Source organism: Protopterus annectens, chromosome 14.part0 (genome assembly GCF_019279795.1).
Source record: "Protopterus annectens isolate FY-2018-M chromosome 14.part0, PAN1.0, whole genome shotgun sequence".
NCBI lineage: Eukaryota > Metazoa > Chordata > Ceratodontiformes > Protopteridae > Protopterus > Protopterus annectens.
Genome location: NC_056748.1, coordinates 656,745,695 through 656,768,101, shown reverse-complemented (window position 1 = coordinate 656,768,101; position 22,407 = coordinate 656,745,695).

Sequence of the window (22,407 nt, the reverse complement as noted above, 5' to 3'; positions counted from 1 at the left end):
TTGTGCATATTTACTGATAATGGTGGACTGTAGAATTGTGCATATTTACTAATAATGGTGGACTGTGGAATTGTGCATATTTACTAATAATGGTGGACTGTAGAATTGTGTATATTTACTAATAATGGTGGACTGTGGAAGTCTGAGTAGACTTTTTATGATAAATGTTCTCAACTGGGCAGTTTTGCCATTATGGGTGCATATGTTTTGTTTCATTGCTTACTGGAAAAATGTTCAAAACAAATTTAAAACACCCTCTAACAAGTGTACTGTATTGTACAAGGAATATAATTTTTAGTACAATGAGGAAGGTGTATCAAAGAGCACATGTATGTTTCATATGCAAGGGGCCTATGATTGAAAACAGCCCAAAATTAATCTTTATCTGCCACTGGCAAAATGTATTTTCTTTGAATGTGGGTTTCAATGAATGTGAGTTTCAAGGGCAGAGAAGTTTTAATGCTAAGTTTTCATTGTGAGACTGCATTGCTTTGTTTAACAGATTACTTAATGTTTGTGCTGTAAAATACAAAATAAAACTTTCAAATGAAGTCCAATCATTGAAGTAAAGCAGTATGCACATTAGTGTTTATGGTAAATGGAGTGAAATAGCCAAGTAATGGTTAATTGGAATGGCTGCAGAGGCTCCAGTTCAACCATTATTTTGTCAGGGGAAGGGCAGCAAACTCAGACAGGCCCAGCTGAACTATACCTCCCAACTGTCCAGATTTTCAAAGAATGAATAGATTTTTGCTTCTTATTTTTGGTTTGTTGTTCATAAAATTTGTAGTTTTAATTCCTAAATGATTTGCCAGAAGTCACTAAATAATAAGTTTCAGACTTCATAACCTTCATAAAAATGCATGTTAAAGTAAGAGCCGTTCTATCAACTGTCTCAATTTATACAAGAGCAATTTCTAGCACTGTTTATATGTGCCCCAATATATTTGGCCTTGTTCAGATTTACTGCATTAACAGGTTGAGAGGTACATGCAAATAAATTGCTTTATAGAATTAGGCATAGCCAACCTCTCAACTGTCCCCAATTTTTGGCTCAAAATGTTGCTCTTCCCCTAATAATCCCTCCAAAAATAGCAATTTTGGAAGAAAACATGGAGGGTTTACAATTAAGAAATAACTGTAATAATCAAAGTTATAGATTACTTGAAATGCATGTAGATTCTTTTATTTTGTCAGCTGCTCAAGGTAGCAGTACTAATATTAAAGTGTCCCTTCTTTGACAGGTAGAAGCTGTATTGTGTGTCTATTTTATATTTTTGCATCACATTTTTGGTCCATTTTTCATAAAATTGTGTTTTTTGGCAAATTAGTGACAAATCACTAAAGACTGAAGTTAGAAAATGACAGACATTTGAGTTTCAGATTTTATACCCTTCAGAAAATTCATACTAATGCAAGACCTATTCTATTATCTTTCTAAGTTTATTAGAGCAATATTTAAAAATTGTCCTTCTTGTTGTGCCTTTGTCCCACTTCTGTGTATGGCTTTGTCCAGATTTCTTGCTCTTGAAGTTGAGAGGTATGACAAATGTGTCAGGGCCATCACAGTCAGCCAGAGAGATTTCAAATTGTGACATGCTTGTTGCACCCCAGTGCGGCGATGTAATGACTCTGGATGTGTCCAAGGAAGGCAAGGAGTAGTTGTATCTACCTTGGATGGGAGGACACACTGCATAAGTACTACAGTGGCTTTTCATCTGTCCTTGATTTTGCAGAATGGTCTGGTTTCTGTCATATTTTTGTACTGTTGATTTATGCTTATTACTCAAAGTGCCTGTTGCTCTGTGTTTAAGTAGCAATGCTTTAATGACCATAAGGTAAGCTTGTCTGACATCGTAAGATGCAAGTAAGCTTTAATAAGCATACTGTTAAAGAATTGCCAACATTGAAAGCCTTTCTGTTGTTGCCATGCAGAGAATACTTGACTAGATAATGTATAAGCCTTGGGTATTAAAGGACAGGATTCCATTATTTTAAAAAGCTCATTACACTTGTTGGAGACTTCCAGTCATCTCTACAGGCTTTACCCGTAAACTAAACAGAATGCCAATCATGTGTGGTCCATAACCTGTACAGTAATCCTTTAAGCAATGTATCTTGAGCTTGTTTCTTGTTTGCTTTTCATTTTTACTTTTATCATGTTTTCCCCATGAAACGTTGTCAGGCAGCAGGTCTTTTTGGATAAGAAACATTTTTACAAGTGGGGCATCACATAGATTTCTACTTTCAGCATGTTGCTTGGTACTTTAATAAAGCTGAATATATTATAATTAGAACTGCAGTGCAAGGAGAAGTAGTTTGAGTTGAGTGCTTCTGGTTTTTCTTATACTTGATTTTGACTGGCATTCCAGTAATGTATTTAAAAGTAATTTATTTTTTCATGCCTCACAACCTTTTGTTTCCATCTAGATATTAAGTAAGCTGTCATGCAGCCAATGCATTGAAATATTTTTATTCTTCTACACTTATTTTTGTCTTGATTGGACTTTCATAATGATGGTTTGCCACCCAGGGCAGCGTATTTAATTAAAGTTAGTTTTTTTGTGGTTTTGTGCATAGCTCCTCCCCTTTGTGGTTGACCACACCCCTTCCCTTTGACCCCGCCCATTCAGCGTCTCCTGCAGCCCCCCTGTGATTTGAAGTCACCAGCCGCCACTGGTAACTAGTGGGAGCAATGGTGTGGGTAGGCAAGGTAAAATTAGCTTTAAATTTATTTACTAATATACTGACTAAATCCATGGGATCAGAATATTTCAAAATATTTTGGATGAGTTCAGTGCATTGTTGGAAATTATTCCTTAATTTCTTGACACAAGTGAAGAAAAACATGTAGGATCTTTTGGTATCTGTAATGGCCTTAAGCTCATACTCTACATTTTCTAATAGTACTCTTATGTTCCTTGCTGGCATTTTTCATTGAGGTAGGGAGATGGGGATTTCTTACAATTTTTCATTCTTTTACTTTTTTTGTAAAGAAGTTTATTAATATGGGAGTTTTAGCAGAGCGGTTTGTTCCTGACTTGACCATTATACTTAGGGTGGATGGCTACTGACATTTTTATGCAGCTGTTTAGGTGTTGGTAAAAGTCGAAGATAAATGCAGCATCCCTCTCGACTGGGTCTATTTGCAAGGAAATATTGAGAATTTTGCAAAGGTCTTCTGCAAGTTAAAATAGATTTACTCTTGGGAAGTCCCCAAAATGGTCTTATTTGACTGTGGGATGATAGCAGTAGGCCTGACAGTGAAGATGACTGATTTGCCATCAGATTTACCTAGCATGACGAGATATGTGGTGGAGTACAGGCATGGCCTAAGTTGGTAAGGGTCAAGTCATGGATATGGACCATTTAGTGAGTAGTTTTATAATTTATTCCATTGCATTTGCATTAACAAAGCCTAGAAAACATTACTCGTACCTATTTTTAGAGATGTAAGTGTGCCGGTCAATGCTTGTATAATTGATTGAGAAGGTATTTCATTAGATATTTAATCCCTCAATAGTGTTATGATAATCCTCATAATCTTTGGGGGACATTGATAGGGATGTGTATCCTGCAGTAAATTAATATTTGGATTTGTTAAGGATGATTTGGATCTCTAGTAGCTCCAGATTATGGTCATGGATAATTTGATGTGAACTGAGGGTGTTTCTGACAAATACAGATACTTTCCCCTGCATTTACTCCATGGCATGAAAGCATAATAGGTACCAAACCATGATATAGAGGGAGTGCATTCTAAACATGAGTCAATAATTACACAAGGTTGAATGTGTTCAAGTTGCAGGAGGCACTTGTGTTCTAGCATCTTTCTATTTACACTCAAAGTACTAATTAGTGCTACCATGATACTATCTGAGTTTGCTTTGTAGGAATGCCCAGTGTGTGGACTCTGCTTAAAAAATGATTATGGGAGCAGCAAAGACTTTAGCCAGTATGCAGAAACTCTTATATGAGAGGTGTAAACCATCCTGGTGAAACAGGAAGTCTTCTCTACCATCCCATCCCTGGCTGACACATACTGGATCCTCTTAGCATGATACTAACTACACAACAAATTGCTAAAGCTAATTTAGCTTGTCCTGGTATTAAGGGATAATTCTTGGTGAAGGCAAGACATTGCAAAAACAAGACCCAGTAAATACCATGGCAACAATAAAACAAGGAAAGTATTCAGAAGTATTAAAAAAAATCACTCCATTATGACTGAATTAAACCGGTGCAACGTTTAATGAACAAAGGTTAGCACTTTCACAGTCTAATAGTGGCATTCAGAAATATAACCAGGAATCACCATCATGATCTATATATACCGAGTAGCTGCTGGGTCTTTTTTTTTTTTGGATTTTCAGTTGATTTGTTCATCATGAGTTTTGCCCTATGCAATTACCTTTATTTTTCAGAAGGCAAGATATTACTCAAGACCATTGTCTTTTCTGATTCTAACATATGCATAGTAAGTTCCATCATGCCTCTCTGCGTGTCCCTTTGCATGATATGCCTCAGGTCATTCATTCCTATTTGGGTGACCAATAGGTCGTAGTCATATTTCCCTGGTTTAAGGGACCTGCAAGCCCTTGTGACTTCATGGGTCCTTGCACCATTCAAGCAGCATAAGGTCACTGTTATTATCCAGGTTGGTAAATGTGGAGTATTTATGCCTAACTATAGAGTCACTCCTTCTGGCTTTTCCTGGTTAGGGGCCGCCACAGCAGATCCGCTCATGATTGGCAGTGGAGTTTTACGGTGTCAAGTTTCCAGCCTGGTGCCCAACCTTCCACAGAAGGCACACACACGCACACACTCATGCCTAGGGCCAATTTAGAGTGTCCAATCCACCTACAGCATCTCTTTGGGATGTGGGAGGAAACCCACGCGACCACAGGGAGGACATGCAGACTCAGCACAGAAGGCACCCCAGCCAAGGATCGAACCGCAGAACCTCTTGCTGTGAGTTGGCAACGCTAACCACTGTACCACTGCAGCCGCCCAGTATTATAGAGTCACCCCCATTTATCTTTGTCTGTCAATGGCTTGTTTTGATCAGGAGACTGATTAATTGTTTCTGGGTGTCTAGAGTAAGGTTCTATTTCCAATTATATCAAAATTCATCTTTTAAGCATAAAAGGTGCCAAATCTGCACATTTTAATGGCCATTTAATCCTACTGGGAGTCCTTACCATTAGAGTTGTTCATAGGAGGATACTAGGCTAGTGGCCCTAGAACCTTTACAAGCCAATTCATGCCAATCTCAAGTATCCTCATTTGTTCTTTTTAGGTAGTTCACCGAACAAATTTATGAACAGAGTGGCTCTGTGATCAACACTGACACCCCTGCCCATGGGGTGAATTTGCAATCTTCTAGCCAATTATCTAGGTTACATTTGAATAGGGACAGTGAGGAGTTCTGTTTTATGTGAATAGGAAGTCTATTCCAGGGAAGTGGCAGTCTCTGGGAAACATATCTGTCTCAGCAGAGCTTTCGGACATAATCCTTCTTCAATACTACAAACTTATGAAATTTCTTTCATCTTATATACAGGCCCAAAGTAGTCATGTGGTTAGCAGCCCAAAAATCACATGACCATAAGTATCACTCAATAAGGCAAAGTTAAAACAACACAGATAGCAATGATTCTATAGTACATAACAAAAAAAAAAAAAAAAAAATTTTTAAATAATTTAAAATTCAGCTTGCTAATATGATTAATAATCAAAGTTACACATAAAATTCATATTGTAGAAACAATATACATAATTATAAATTCAATCTACTGAGCTTAACCAAAATTGGTTTAAGGCTCAGCATACTGTTCAAGCCAGGGGAACGGTCACCAGCAAACCTTAAAATCCACTCGTATTCTTTAATTTCTAAGAAGTTATTTATATCACCACCTCTTGGGGAGGGGAAAACAATGTCAATAACCCTGAATTTAAAAACATGATCTTGTCCACAATCTAACATATGCTTATATAAAGCATTTGTTTGACACATCTTCTAATTTCAGACTTATGCTCTGTAATCCTCTCTTTCAACCTACGAGTGGTTTTGCCTACATAAAAAGATTTGCATAACACACAGGTAGCCAAATACACTATATATGTTGTGTGACAAGTAGCTGAAACATAAAATTTAAAAGTTTTCCCTGTTACTGGATGAACAAAAAAGTCACTCCCTGTGTCAAAAATATCTCCACAGCATGAACAATTGTGGCATTTACATGTACCATACTTAGAGGAAAGCGTTTTCACAATGTTGGTAGAAAAATCCTTATAACATAAGGAATTTTTTAAAGTTCTCATGTTCCTATAGGAAAATAAAGGTCTATCACCCAATAAGGCCTTTAGTTCATTTGAAGCCATTATTATCAACCAGTTCTTAAATATTATTTGCTTTATGGATGGTGTTGTAAGACTATATGCAGTTACATATCTACTCACGTCCATACATTACATTATTCATAGGTAAGGCATCTGACTCCAGTGGGTCAGATAGGAAGGTAGGAGCAAACTTAGTCTTCCTCTCCTGCATCACCTTATCTTTCTCCACAGAGAGTAGGACATTATCATATCCACTAGCAGAAAAATCCGCTAACATATCCTTTAATTGTAACTCAAAACAGCAGTCATCAGTGTTAAGCCTACTCAACCTTCCTAACTGGGACCTCACAATACCTTTAAAGATGTGTGGTGCATGCATGCTATGAAAGTGGGTGTATCTACCAGCACACACATCCTTTCTATGTGACTTAGTATTCATATGTCCATCCTTAAATATAACTTCTACATCCAAAAACACAATTTCAGTCTTGGAACAGCTCATTTTAAACTTTAGAAAGGAAGAAGCTCTATTCAAATAGTCCAAAAACATATTCAATATATCCAAGCTGCCCTTCCAAAGTAGGAAACAATCGTCTACAAAACGTTGGAAGAATCTAATATGTTGTCTATAAGGGTTTAGATCACTCAAAATATGCTTACTTTCCCACTGGTAGAGCACTAGGTTAGCATAGGTGTTGGCTATGGAAGTACCCATAGCCACACCCGTGAGCTGAAGGCGTAAGTTCATTAAAGAGGAAAACATTATTCTTTAAAACCACATCTAGAAGGCTACACCACGTTTCTATTTTACCATAATCAGGGTTTGGACATGAAGTCAAAAAATCTCTCAAAGGTCAATCCCATCATCATTCGGTATGACCGTGAAAAGAGAGACAATGTCCAGAGTTACCAAATAATACTCATTATTAATCATTTGTTCCTTCTCAGTGTCATAGCTTACTCGTAACTTCTGTAAAAAATCAAATGTGTCACGTAGAACTGAATCACAATTATTCAAAAAAGGTTGTAACTGACCATGTAAATAAACTGACAGGGGTTCGGTCACCCAACCTGCTCCTGAGACGATGGGTCTCATAGGTGGATCCATGATTGACTTATGGATCTTAGGTATTCCATATAGGCGGGGTGTCACAGGACAAGGAACTGTTAAATAATTAAATAAATCAAGATCTATCTGACCCTGCAGCTGTAAGTCATAGATGACCATATTAACATCGATATACATTTTTTTACATCCATGCCAGTGATGCGTTTAAAAGCAGTAGTATCCTCCAGCAAACAGGACATAGTATCTAAGTATTTGTCACGTTCCATGAGCACCACTACCCTCCTTATCAGCTTGTTTAATTATTATTTCTTTACAGGAGCACAGATCTTTAAATGCTTTAAACTCATCCAGTGTCAAGTTGTACTCATTTCTTTTACTCTTATTACTACTCTCATACAATTGCCTAATTTGTACTTCACACAAATCATGAAAAGCCTTCACTATTGGTACAGCAATAGGTATAAAAGTACTGAGGCGCTTAAAGCCTCTTTCTGCTATAGATGATTGACCAAACAACAACTTTAAGTTTAACATTCTGGTGAATTTTTTCAAGTCAGTTAGTGCAGACACCAGGTCATTTCCACTTGAAGGAATAAAGTTAAGCCCCTTTGAAAGTACTGATATATGGGCTTCTTGTAGCTGGAACGTTGATAAGTTCAACGTACCTTTAATTAATAAAAGAAAATAATTAAAGGTACGTTGAACTTATCTATTTAACAGTTCCATAGCCAACACCTATGCTAACCTAGTGCTCTACCAGTGGGAAAGTAAGCATATTTTGAGTGATCTAAACCCTTATAGACAACATATTAGATTCTTCCAACGTTTTGTAGACGATTGTTTCCTACTTTGGAAGGGCAGCTTGGATATATTGAATATGTTTTTGGACTATTTGAATAGAGCTTCTTCCTTTCTAAAGTTTAAAATGAGCTGTTCCAAGACTGAAATTGTGTTTTTGGATGTAGAAGTTATATTTAAGGATGGACATATGAATACTAAGTCACATAGAAAGGATGTGTGTGCTGGTAGATACACCCACTTTCATAGCATGCATGCACCACACATCTTTAAAGGTATTGTGAGGTCCCAGTTAGGAAGGTTGAGTAGGCTTAACACTGATGACTGCTGTTTTGAGTTACAATTAAAGGATATGTTAGCGGATTTTTCTGCTAGTGGATATGATAATGTCCTACTCTGTGGAGAAAGATAAGGTGATGGAGAGGAAGACTAAGTTTGCTCCTACCTTCCTATCTGACCCACTGGAGTCAGATGCCTTACCTATGAATAGTAATGTAATGCGTATGGACGAGTAGATATGTAACTGCATATAGTCTTACAACACCATCCATAAAGCAAATAATATTTAAGAACTGGTTGATACTAATGGCTTCAAATGAACTAAAGGCCTTATTGGGTGATAGACCTTTATTTTCCTATAGGAACATGAGAACTTTAAAAATTCCTTATGTTATAAGGATTTTTCTACCAACATTGTGAAAACGCTTTCCTAAGTATGGTACATGTAAATGCCACAATTGTTCATGCTGTGGAGATATTTTGACACAGGGAGTGACTTTTGTTCATCCAGTAACAGGGAAAACTTTTAAATTTTATGTTTCAGCTACTTGTCACACAACACATATAGTGTATTTGGCTACCTGTGTGTCATGCAAATCTTTTATGTAGGCAAAACCACTGTAGGTTGAAAGAGAGGATTACAGAGCATAAGTCTGAAATTAGAAGATGTGTCGAAACAAATGCTTTATATAAGCATATGTTAGATTGTGGACAAGATCATGTTTTAAATTCAGGGTTATTGACATTGTTTTCCTCCCAAGAGGTGGTGATATAAATAACTTCTTAGAAATTAAAGAATACGAGTGGATTTTAAGGTTTGCTGGTGACCGTTCCCATGGCTTGAACAGTATGCTGAGCCTTAAACCAATTTTGGTTAAGCTCAGTAGATTGAATTTATAATTATGTATATTGTTTCTACAATATGAATTTTATGTGTAACTTTGATTATTAATCATATTAGCAAGCTGAATTTTAAATTATTTAAAATTTTTTTTTTTTTTTATGTACTATAGAATCATTGCTATCTGTGTTGTTTTAACTTTGCCTTATTGAGTGATACTTATGGTCATGTGATTTTTGGGCTGCTAACCACATGACTACTTTGGGCCTGTATATAAGATGAAAGAAATTTTATAAGTTTGTAGTATTGAAGAAGGATTATGTCCGAAAGCTCTGCTGTGTTTTGTCATTAAAGTGGTTTTTCCTTTTGGATTGTCTGCTTGCAGTACTTTGGCACTTTTGATATTTGTAAACATATCTGTCTCTCCAGTTCGTTCTGTTGATATTATAAGCTAGGTTGAGATCCCTAGAGTGAGTGACTTATGCCATTTGACTTGCAGACGTGCAGCATTTCCATTAGGGCAGGGTTGGAGATTGCCCTATAGGACAGGCATGAGTCACCTCTCAGCAGCCTATAAAATACAAAGTAAAGTGACAGAACTTTCAGCTTGTCCATGTAGGTCATGGTATGGAAATCTCTGACGTCTGTCCACCTGCTACAGGTGTCTAGTGAGGTACATGCAAAAGGGCATATTATACTCTAAGTGGTCTGATGAGGATTGAGTACAGTGGAGTTATAACATCCCTTGACTTGGATACTATGCCCTTGCTTATGAGTTGTGCTATGTAGAAGACTTTCCTTACCATTGTGGAAACTTGGTGGTCAAAGTTCAGATTGCTACCAACCTGTGTTCCCAAGTCTCACACCATGCTGTTGGAACTTGGGGGGAGGGGGGGTGCTGTCAGTATTGTAATTTGTAGGGAATTCTGTTTTGCCAAAGGAAATAATAATGCATTTTTTTTGCATTTAGGTTTAGACCATGGCTTTGGCACCAGTCATTTGTTTGTGTTAGCCCTTCTTGTAGTATGTGGACATTGCTCTCAGTTTACAATAATCATTGAACCTGGTGAGCCAATGGTTGTCTACTTTGGCCTGGACGTCTGAGAAATAGATGCCAAACAGTAAGTGGCCCAGCACAGATCATTGTGGTGCACCACTGGTGACAGGCCTACTTGTGGAGGTGAAGTCACCAAATTTGACAGAGCGTATTCTGTCAGTGAGCCAACTGACTACCCATCTAGTAATGTAAGGGTTATTTCCTATCTGGGAGAGTTTCTCAATTATGGCGTGTGGGGAATTGTGTCAACATCCTTGGCAAGGTCAAGATAGGCTGTGTGCACAGTCTTACCCTTAGTCCATGGTTTTGGTGACATTCTCAAAAAAGTCCACCAGGTTTAATAAGCATGCTCTACCCTTAACAAAGCCAAACTAGGTTGGTTCCAGCATTTGGAAGATGCCTATATCCTTGTTGATAAGGTCCATGATAATACTTTCCATGGCATTGCAGATGAGGCAGGTTAGACTTATGGGTCTGTAGTGCCAGGGTCAGTTCATGCCCTCCCCCTTTCTACAGGGGGATTACTGTTGCTGTTCTCCCTTCTGCAGGAAGATAGCCTGTTCTCAAGATATGATTAAAGAGAACACCAAGTTTTAGATTGTTTAGTTAACAACCTGGAATATTATCTAGTCCCACTTAGGCCGTGTTTTTGGCCTTGGCAATTCCACAGATGACCTGTTCTCTAGAGATACTAGGCAGAGGGCTGGTGTCAGGTATATTTTTCTTTCGGCTTTTTCCCAGTTAGGGGTCACCACAGCGGATCACTTGTCTGCACATGATTGGCAGTGGAGTTTTTACAGTGTTGAGTTGCCAGCCCAGCACCCAACCATCCACAGAAGGGGCACACATGCACACACTCACACCTAGGGCCAATTTAGTGTGTCCAATCCACTTATAGCATGTCTTTGGGATGTGGGAGGAAACCGAAGTACCCAGAAGAAACCCACACGACCACAGGGAGGACATGCAGACTCCACACAGTAGGCACCCCAGCCAAGGATCGAACTGGAGAACCTCTTGCTGTGAGGTGACAACGCTAACCGCTGCACCACCGTGGCTGCCAGGGCTGGTGTCAGGTATACTTTGGGATATGGTAGATGGGGATAGGGAGGTGAAGATTGCACAGAATCTGTCAGCTAGCAGGTTGGTGATATCTTACAGTGTAGTATGAGTGATCCCATCTACAACCAGTCAGCACATAGCTGGGCATTCCCTTGTAGACTTTGGACGTAGTTAAAGAATGCCTTATGATTATCCTTTACTAGGGATATGATTTTAGTTTCATAATTTGCTTTAGAAGACTCTACAAGATTTCTGATTTTCTTGTTTAGGCTTAGGTGGGAACTCTTCCTCTGCAAGTGATATATCCCTCTTCCTTTTGAACAATAGTTCTTCCTCTTGTTATATAATCTGTTTTTTCCTAAAGTCCACCACAGTGGCTTGTTTTTACAGGAAGACCTGGTTTTGATAAGGTCAGGTACAGCAGAGTTTATGCAGTCACTTAAGTTTGTACAGGGCATTTGTATACACTTCTGCGTAATGATCAGTGAGACCAGATGGCTTAGTGGTTAAGATGTTCATCTCCCATGCACAAGGTACAAGGTTCAATCCTGACCTCCAACCAATGCCTGTTTGGAGTTTGCATGTTCTCCCTGTGTCTCCGTGGGGTTTCTCCCATGTCCAAAAAACATGCTGAGTGTTTCTATCTCAAACTCACAGACTCCACACTGTGGCAGTGTTATCCACTCGGCGGTGTAAAATATGACTCTAGGTGATTTGTCATGTTGACTAATGTCTCCAAAAATGGGCATGGGTAGTTATCAGTGATAAGTGGGTTGAAGACCTGGCCTACTCTGACCCACGCCAGGGAGGACCCTTGCTAATGGTGGGAGGGGGTTATATGTTCCCCTATTAGCCAGTGTGTGCCTGCCATAAAGCCCAGCAGCCCTGGGTCAATAAGCTACTGGCCGGTGTCTAGTTGTCCAGCTTGGGTTACCTGGGATAGCTCTATTGAGTGAAAGTTGGACATAAAACCAACCAATCTGCCAAACATGAACTAAGAATTGCTACACATAATGTAGGTTCCCTGACAGGATGCATCTTGGAAGTGGATGACATGATGATACGAAGGAGGGTGGACATCCTATGTATCCAAGAGATGAGATGGAAGGTCAGTGCAGCAAAGCCACTTGTCTTGGGTTCCAAAGTGTACTACTCAGGTGGAGCGCAGGCTAGAAATGGTGTAGGAATTGTGGTGAGAGAGAGGCTTCAGAAGGCAGTAAGGGATATCATCAGAATTAATGACAGACTCATGGCAGTCAGACTCCAGTGTAATAAGGCAGTATTCATAATCTCAGCCTATGCCCCACAGCAGGGTTGTGATAGTGAGGAAAACGGTGCATTCAGACAGCAGTTGCTGGATGTACTAGATAAAGCAAGACAACATGAATTGTTGATAATGGTTGACTTGAATGCACATATTGGGACAGACAGAACAGGATATGAGGACTGCCTGAGCCCACATGGGTGGGGCAACAGGAATAAAGAAGGAGATTCCATTCTAGACTTCTGTCTGGCAAATGGCTTGATAGTAGCCAATGCATGGTTCAGAAAGAGAGAGAGTCACAAGATCACATACGAGAGTAGTCAACATGCAACCCAGGTAGACTTCCTCCTAGTAAGGAAAAGGCACCAGGGTAGTATCCATGATTGCAAAGTCATCCCCAGTGAAACAGTTGGCCCACAGCATAAACCACTAGTTGCCACAATCATCTGCAAGCAGTGTAAAGAGAAGGCTCTAAGGTCAACAGAGACCAGGCTGAAGACTTGGAAGTTGACTGGAGAGAAAGTACAACAGTTCAAGGAATTACTCAGGGATCTAACACCCCAAGAAGAAGAGGAAATAGGCGGAGTTGAAGAAGAATGGCAGCACCTAAAAACAGCATTTGTTAGGACTACAGAAAAGAAATGTGGCTGATCCAGGTATGGAAATAAGGTACATAAGGAAAACTGGTGATGGAATGCAGAAGTCCACAAAGTCATCAAAAGAAAGAAGGAATGCAGGAAGAAATGGAGGACAGAAAAGACTGACCAGGCTAGGAAGGACTACTGGTCGTCTAACAAAGAAGCTAAGAAAGAAGTTGCAATAGCAAAGAATTGGGCATCGGAGGCACTGTACCAACTTCTGGAACATGACTCAGTAAAGGGCACAAAGAAACTATATCAGGTTGCAAGGCAAAGACAGAAAGATAAAGAAGATAGTCCTACACCCTTCATAAGGGATGCCAGCAACAACCTGCTCACCAGTCCAGAGGACATCAAAGGCAGATGGAAAGTGTATTCCCAGCAGCTTCTGAATGAAGAAAACTCCACAGAAGCTGTACTGCCCCAGAAACAGCCTATGATGAGAGAAGAAGAAAAGCCCAACCTAGAAGAAGTAAGAACAGCACTAAGGAAGTTGAAGTCAGGGAAAACAGCAGTCTCAGATGAATTCACAGCAGATACGATAAAGATGCTGGGTGAGGCTGAGAAATGGCTCCTGAGGGTACTAATAGCAGCATGGAGAGAAAGGCGTATCCCATATGACTGGAGAATAAGCATACTCATGCCAGTATACAAGAACAAAGAGGACATCCACAACTCTGGGCAGTACAGAGGCATGAAACTCCTATCACATTGCATGAAAGTTCTGGAGAGGGTGAGTGATAAACGGATATGCAGAGTAGTAGAATGTAAGATGGGAGATGAGCAGTTTGGATTCAGATCTGGATGTTGCACAATTGACACAATGTTTGCATTGAGACAGATACTTGAGAAGAAGCTAGAAATGAGGAGAGAGTCCAGCTGGGCATTCCTAGACTTGGAGAAAGCATATGACAAGGTCTCAAGAAAGCTGATCTTGGCAGTACTACAGTGGTTTGAAGTCCCAGAAACACTGATAGAATTAGTGCAGGCTATGTACAGGGACCCAGTGACTCAAAGTACAAACAATGTTCTGCTTTACAGAGGGGTTTGCCCAGTGGGAGTGGGTGTACACCAGGGTTCAGCTCTGAGCCCACTGCTGTTCATACTGGTGATGACTACATTAGCAAACAGGTTGGAGGGGACAGATCAACAAAGATGCTGTATGCAGATGATGTGGCAGTGCAGGCAAACTCTGAGCTAGAACGTCAGCAAAGAATAGGAGAATGAAATGCAAATCTGAAGGCACATGGGATGAAACTAAGCACAGATAAGACAATGCTAATGGCAGCAAACTGAGGAAATCAGAAGAAGAGAATAGAGATAGAAGGGAAGATAGTGGAAGAGGTAAACAGCTTCAAGTATCTAGGAGGGGTGGTTGAGGAGAAGGGAGGTCTGAATGAAGAGGTCAAAGCTAGAATCAGAGGGACTGCAGTCAACTGGCATAGAGTATCAGGTGTAGTCTATGACAGAAGAATGCCAAAGAAGCTGAAAAGTAAGGTGTACAAGACAGTGGTGCGACCATTATTACTGTATGGTGCAGAAACCTGGGCAGTAAAGGCAGAACATTTGAAGAAGCTAGAGGTGATAGAAATGAAGTGCATGAGGAAGGTGGTAGGATGCATACTGTGGGACAGAGAAATGAGGACATAAGAGCAGAAGCCAAAGTAGCTCCAATTGCAGGAAAGATCAAACAGAACAGATTACAGTGGTTTGGGCACATGTGTAGAAAAGCAGAAGACAATGTGCTGAAGAAGATTTGGGACTGACAGGAAGAAGGTAAGAGGAAGCGAGGATGTCCAGCAAAGAGGTGAATGGATTGTGTGAAAGAAGATCTGCAACAGTCAGGCATGAGTGCTGAAGAAAGCAGGAGTGTGGCACTGAATCGTGAGAGTTGGGGACAGTTAACACAATACCCCGACCCCATCTAGAAAAATGGGCAAAAGGGGGCTGATCAGTGAATTCTGCGATTGCAGGTGGTATGAAGCTTCTTATCACTTAGTAGGCTGTAGTTAGCTTTGATAGTTTTTTATAAGTTTTGCTCCTGTGAGGGTGTCGGATCCAGTAGTTATTTCAAACAATACTGTTTTGTGGTCTGACCTAACCAGGGAAGGCATCATGCATGGGGACGTACAGTGACCCACCATACTGGTGAGTACTATGTCTAGAGCATTAGAGCCCCTAGTGGGGGTGCAGACTATCTGTTCCAGGATATTCGTGTTAACAAAGTCCAAGAACTTATGGGTGAGTGTGTTTTTGCACTTGTATGTCCCCCTGTCTATGGAAGGATAGTTGCAATCTCCCATGACTAAGGTGTTGGGCTGTATGGTGAGGGATTCCAGTAAATCAAGGCAGGCAGTGTGCTTATCATGGATCATGGTGGGGATCTATTGCTAGCAATGATGTGGTATGGTACTTGGAGATGGAGTAGTTTGAGAGGGTCATGCTGTTTGACCAGTCTTGAAGAATATTTGGTTTTAATGAAGATGGATACTACAACACCTTTGGTTCCTTTATGCTCATTTTGAGATCTGAACATATGGAAGGCATTGTAGCCTTGCATGGCCAGGGTGCCCTCAGCAGGCTTAAACCATGTCTCGGTAACTATACAGATGTCAGCATCCTCTAAGGTGAGAAATGCTTCCAGGGAGTGCAGTTTCGTGTTTAAACTCCTAGCATTAAGCAGCACAGCCCTGAGTTTGTCTCAATTAGATTTTGTTACATTGAAAAATGCATTGTTTTGACATTGCTTAAAAAAAGGCACTATGGGGGTGGCATGAGCCTTTTCCAGTATCCAAAAGCCTAGGGAGGACAGGTGCAGACCATCTCTACCAAAGCAGCAAGATCTGTCTACCATATCCTCCCAGCTGACAGTTACTGGATCACCCTGGACTGACACCAGAAGCTGAGCCAATTATTGAACTCAATAATTTTTTGTTTATACTGTGGCATCATCCTGGGTGAGGGTAGGCTACTGCTTAAGGCTAGGGACATACCTGTCTGGGACACAGAGAGTTCCATCATGTCTCTCTTCAGATAGTCCAGAGAGGTATGTTTCAAGTCATTCACTCCAACATGGACTATGACAGAGTCATAACAGTACTTGTTGAGTAACCTGAGTGTGTTCATGATTGTTTGGATCCTGGCACCTGACAGGCATCTGACCATAACCTTTTCTTTGTCCAGTCTGGTAAGGGGAACATCTGTGTGTCTCACTATGGAGTCACCTGTGACTAAGACATTTGATGTGTTTTGTCTTAGGGACTTGTTTATTGAGACATGGGTGTGTGTGTTGATATGTGTAGTGGTTTCTTTTTGCTTAGTGGTGAGTGTGGGTGATGTGTATTTGGGAGGTCTCTGTTCTTTTGGTAGGCTTTTACTGAGTACCTCTGTGTATGTGAGTTTGTGTGTGAGAGGTGAAGCGTGTGTGCTGACCTGTTTGATGGCTAGTTTGTTTTCACATGAGAGAATTGACTCCAATTCCACAGTGGCTTTGCATCTCTAACATAGGGTGCTACTATGCTTTAGGAGTAAATGGTTGTCAGTATGCATGAAGCAATTGCTACATTGCCTCAAGATACCCATATCAATCAAGCTGGCAGGAGAAATGATGGGAAACTGCCCATTCATTGTGGCAGGATTTTTCTGAATGTGGCATTTGGGAAGGAAGTGGGCTAGCAGGACTTAGTTACAAATAGCAAAAATGAAGCAGTAATTCAATTACATATCGTTCACAACATGCAGTGCTGGCTTAAAATATACTTATTTTTCATTTTTTTCAGTGGATGCCTTTGATTTTACTGCAGATGCACTCCAGACCTCTGGCTAAAGAAACTTTCAAGGGAACAAAGAAACTTTCAAGGGAACAAGGACAAGTCAAAATTCAACAGGAATCAAATGTAATGACTAGGGAAGATTCCGTTAGTGAGGTAGCGTTTGCCTCATTCAGGGTTTCCTCCCCTTCATCCGTGCCTGTTGATCCACGTTCACAAGTAATTGTTGAAAATGATGTTAACAGTTTGTTTAAACCACTTGGTAATTCTGTAGAGACACAACAGCATCAACCAGGTCCTAAAGTTATGTGTAACAATGAAGCAGATTTTAGAGTGTATAATTTCTCTGCAAGCGAATTTTGTTAGATATGGTGAATTTCTTAGCCACAGGTTACATTTATGTACCCCAACATCAAATGAACATTGTCAAAGCCATCATTGAGATTAAGACTTTTACTAGAAAGTTAAACTTTCAGTTATTTTTTGAGAACACTTCAAACACAGAAGTCATTAATGTGTTTCGTATACCTAGTATATTTAATTCCCCGTTGCACCCAGTTCTGCAGATTTTTGAACAGTTGTGTGAACTAGACTTCAGGTATATGGTGGGTCACAGTTCAAAATCTAAATATTGTTCAAATACAATTAGTGATGAACATGATCATTTAAAATACATTCAATCACAAGATATACGGGTATGTAAACCAGATAAAGGGGGTGGACTAGTAGTTTTTGATAGAGCTGATTATATTGAGTGGATGGAAAGGTTATTGTGTAGTGATGCTTATCAGTTGAGTTCTAGGTCAGAAGTCAACAAGGCTTACAATTTAATCAAGATATGTATCAATGATCTTTTTATTGAAGGCCAAATAGATCAAGCATTACTTAATTATATGGTCACTTTATTTCCTAAATATCCGTCCTTGTTCGGTATTCCAAAAATTCAAAAGGACTTGGTAGACCCACCCATGAGGCCGCTCGTAGATGGTCGAGGTTCCCCAACCTATGCCTGTGCTAAGGTTATTGACTCAATGTTGCAGAAATATGTGGTTTTCGAAGACCAAATATGTAAGGACTCTTGGTCATTTTTGACTAAAATCAGCAACTTGGAATACAATGAAAACTACAACTTCAAGACCTTTATACATGTATGCCACATCAAGTTAGCATAGAATGGGTGGCCTCAATGATGAAGAAATATGGCGCCCCGAGTATGGATATTTTTTTAGTGATGGAATTATTAGACCTTACACTTAATAATAATTTCTTTATGTTAACAACCAGTTTTAATTGCAAAAAGTAGGTCTAGCAATGGGCTCCCCGTGTGGAGCAAGTGTGGCCAATTTAGTCATGGCACACTGGGAATCCAACTTTGTGTTAAACAATATGAATGTTTCCAAATTTTTGGCATACTACACTAGATACCTGGATGATATATTTGTCCTACTTAAAGGAGGCGAAGAGACAGGGTTTGAGTTAGTAGATAAGTTTGAGACAACTGAATTTCTACATTTCACATCTAATTTTAGTACTGATGCTATATCATACTTAGACATTTGGCTTTCTAAAAATAGAACATTGGGTTGTTACACAGCTCAAATATTTCGGAAAGTTACATATTCTAACTCCTTTCTTCATTTTTCTAGTTGCCACCTTTTCTACCAAAAAAGGTCTGTCATCAAAGTTAAGTTGCTTAGGGCTTCTCACATTACTAGCCAAGATGAAGATTTTCATAGAGAATGTTTGTTTTTGAAAAAACTGTTTTTATATTGTGGCTATCCAGAACCTCTGTTGGATTCTTTAATCGAAGAGGTTACCCATAAAAGAGAAATGTTTATCTTTAAGCCCATTTTGGCTACCAAACCAATGGGCAGTAGCAACCTTATGGTCTTAGATACATCAGCGATATTAAGTATTAGTGAGTCTCTTCCACACAATATTCAACCTTCACAAATTTTATAACTACATTTAGTACACAAAGTAATCTTTGTGCTAAAATAGTGCAGAAAAATTGGGATTTATTTAGATGTAATCAGATACTGTTTAATAAACTTGGTAGTACACCAACTATAGTGTTTAAACGTGGTAGAAATCTCAAAAACCTATTAGAAAAGCAGCATACTAGGGCCTCTAGAATAGTGGGGATGTCTAAATGTGAGAACTGCAACTATTGTAAACATGTGGATGTATCCAACTCATTTGTGGTAAATGGACAACACAAACTAAGATCAAGGTTCAACTGTAACTCTAGGTTTACAGTTTTTGGCTAGATGCACATGCTGTCCTGCATTTTTATGTGGGCAAAACAGAGTGTAGGCCGCGGGACAGAATGTATGAGCATCTATATGCTATCAGCCACAATGTTAGATAATGCATTAGCAAAGCATATTCATTTAAATGCGAATCATCAATTCAAATGTATGGCTATAGACAACATTCTGCAGGATATTGGGGGGGGGGCTTTTAAACTTGAAGAATTGGAATTAATGTGGCAGATTAAACTTAATGCATACAATGTTCCAGGTTTAAATGATTCATGCGCTATTACTAGTGTTCGTAAACTTAAAAGTTTGCAAAGATAAAGTTAGTCACTAAATTTTTTTTTAAATCATTTTTTCACTACTGTTGAGTTGGGAATAATGCTTTCACCTAGTTATAAAGTATTTATGGGTACTTCAAATCAGGACTAATATGATTTTGTTGTTTTATTTAAAGTTTTATTTAACATTAGCATTCATGTTTATAGAGTTTCAAATACACTGTGTACAAAGATAATTATTGAAGACCTAGCTTTAGATATAGTTCATGCAGTTTTGGGCAATGTCTTTTTAAGAAATTAATTACTGTTTGTCCCGTGTTTTTTGATCAAGTTAATATTTAAGGATATTCTTTGTGTGTGTACTTCTGATGAAGTTTGAATGACTGCAAACGAAAAGCGCTTAAAGTTTTATTAAACCGGTGTGACGACTCTACAGCTGCTTGGACTTGGTTTCTGTTTTGAATAGTTTCTTGGGACGTGATTTTTTTCTTAGTATGTGAATGTGTGTGTGAGAGGTGAAGCATGTGTGCTGACAACCTGTTTGATGTCTAGTTTTCTTTCACATGAGAGAATTGACTCCAATTCCACAGTGGCTTTGCATCTCTAACATAGGGTGCTACTTTGCTTTAGGAGTAAATGGTTGTCAGTATGCATGAAGCAATTGCCACATTGCTTGAAGATACCCATATAAATCAAGCTGGCAGGAGAAATGATGGGAAACTGCCCATTCATTGTGGTAGGATTTTTCTGAATGTGGCATTTGGGAAGGAAGTGGGCTAGCAGGACTTAGTCACAAATAGCAAAAATGAAGCAGTAATTCAATTACATATCGTTCACAACGTGCAGTGCTGGCTTAAAATATACTTATTTTTCATTTTTTTCAGTGGATGCCTGTGATTTCACTGCAGATGCACTCCAGACCTCTGGCTAAAGTTTCCAAATGTTAAGCAGCTCCAGTAAACTGAGCACAAACCCGTGCAAATATGAGGCTTATATACAGGCAACTTTAAACAGTTTTAACACAATTACCAATGGCAAAGCCCCAGACTGAGCCTTTCTGCAGCAATCCCCAACTCAGGTGGGTCCTGAGCTACACACTTCTGCCACAAGGTGCAAGGAGGTCCTCTTACTGTAAGATGGCTGGTTTAAGAACACAGTGATACAGAACAGTCTAGATTCAGCAGGTCTGAATCTAGCCTATGTTATGTAAGGCAAAGAAACACAATTTCTCAATGGGAAGGACTAAGGGAGAGTCACTTAAAGGTCAAAGTGAGAGTGTTTACTAGTATACCATTAGATGAACCTCCAGTGTTACCACCATCTGCACAAACTGGCAGCTTTTCAAGCAGCTGTGAACAGTGGGAGACTATGGACAGTGTTTCCTACAGAGGATTTTAAATTAGAGAGGTTTGCTCATATGGAAGCACAGGGAACCATGTTTGCACAGGGCTTTGATACCAGCAGCATGAAAGACTTTTGTAAAGTTAAATCCTTAGGCCAATCAGATAAAAACACAACAAACTATCAATCAGTAGTTCCCGCCTTGGATGGGTTGAATTTAGCTCTCTGCTACCACCAAAGTGCAAAAGAAACCTCCCAATGTATTTCTGAAAAAGTTTGACATTTTGTATAAATTTTTTTCTAGACAATATATTTTAGTTATAAACTGCACATATGTTATACCTTTGTTTCAGAGTTAATCGAATAACTGCCCTTGCAAGAAAAAAGAAATAGCTGTACATTTCCTGAGAACCAAATTGAATGAATACATTCAGCTTGTGAGATTCTAATAAAAATACACAGTAAGTGTGCTTAGCATCTGTAATAATCTAATTTGTGTCTTCATTTCATTCACTAAGTACCACAGAATGTAGTTTACCTCCTCAAAACTTAATTTATTGCATTGAATACCAGAAAACAATAGTTTAGCTCCTTTTGACCAAAGACTGCCCACTTATCTTATGTCCCTTCTGATAGAGTACAACACCTCTTTTGACTGGAAGAAGTCAAATTAATTGTTTATAAATAAAACATATCTTATTTATTTTTAATGGGAAATATTTCAATTTTATACCCCTATGTTCCCAAAGACAAATCATTGTCTTGTTTTGTACAACTCTGAAGTCTGTGTGTGGTCAAGGAAAGTGAACTGTGCTTATAGTAATATATTTCAGCTTGGTTACACTCCCATTCTGTCCCTGGTCATCTATATCAAAGTTCATTTAACTGTGCTCAAATGACAGCATGTCAGCTGCTTTCACAGAGAGACTGCTCTCTCCCTACTAAAAATAACTACATTTTTGATGGAATACAACTCCAGTCAATATTTTACTTTGATTTTATTTATTTATTTTGCTTTTGTTTACTGGGTTTGTCCAACTGGGTTTAGTCTGAGCATTTGAAGGGATATATTAATGGGGTTGTCGGATAGATATTAGACCATGTGATTAATGCTTAAAAATTAAAGAAATGGAGATGAAAGAAGGAAATAGGTAGGGCAGAAAATGTTAATACTGTAGTTAAGAATGGTTTTGTATTAGAAGCACAGAGATGGTGGGGGGTTGAGCAGTACCACAAAACAAAGTATATAGCTAGTAAAACTGTTCAGCTATCGGTGAAGACTGGTTATGAGAAACAGGATTCTAAATGGAAAGAAATGGTTTGATGGTATGGCAAGCTGAAGATGAGTGTCATTTATATTGGAGATGTAGATGTGGATTTTCTATGATTTAGTTTTGGTTTGATTCT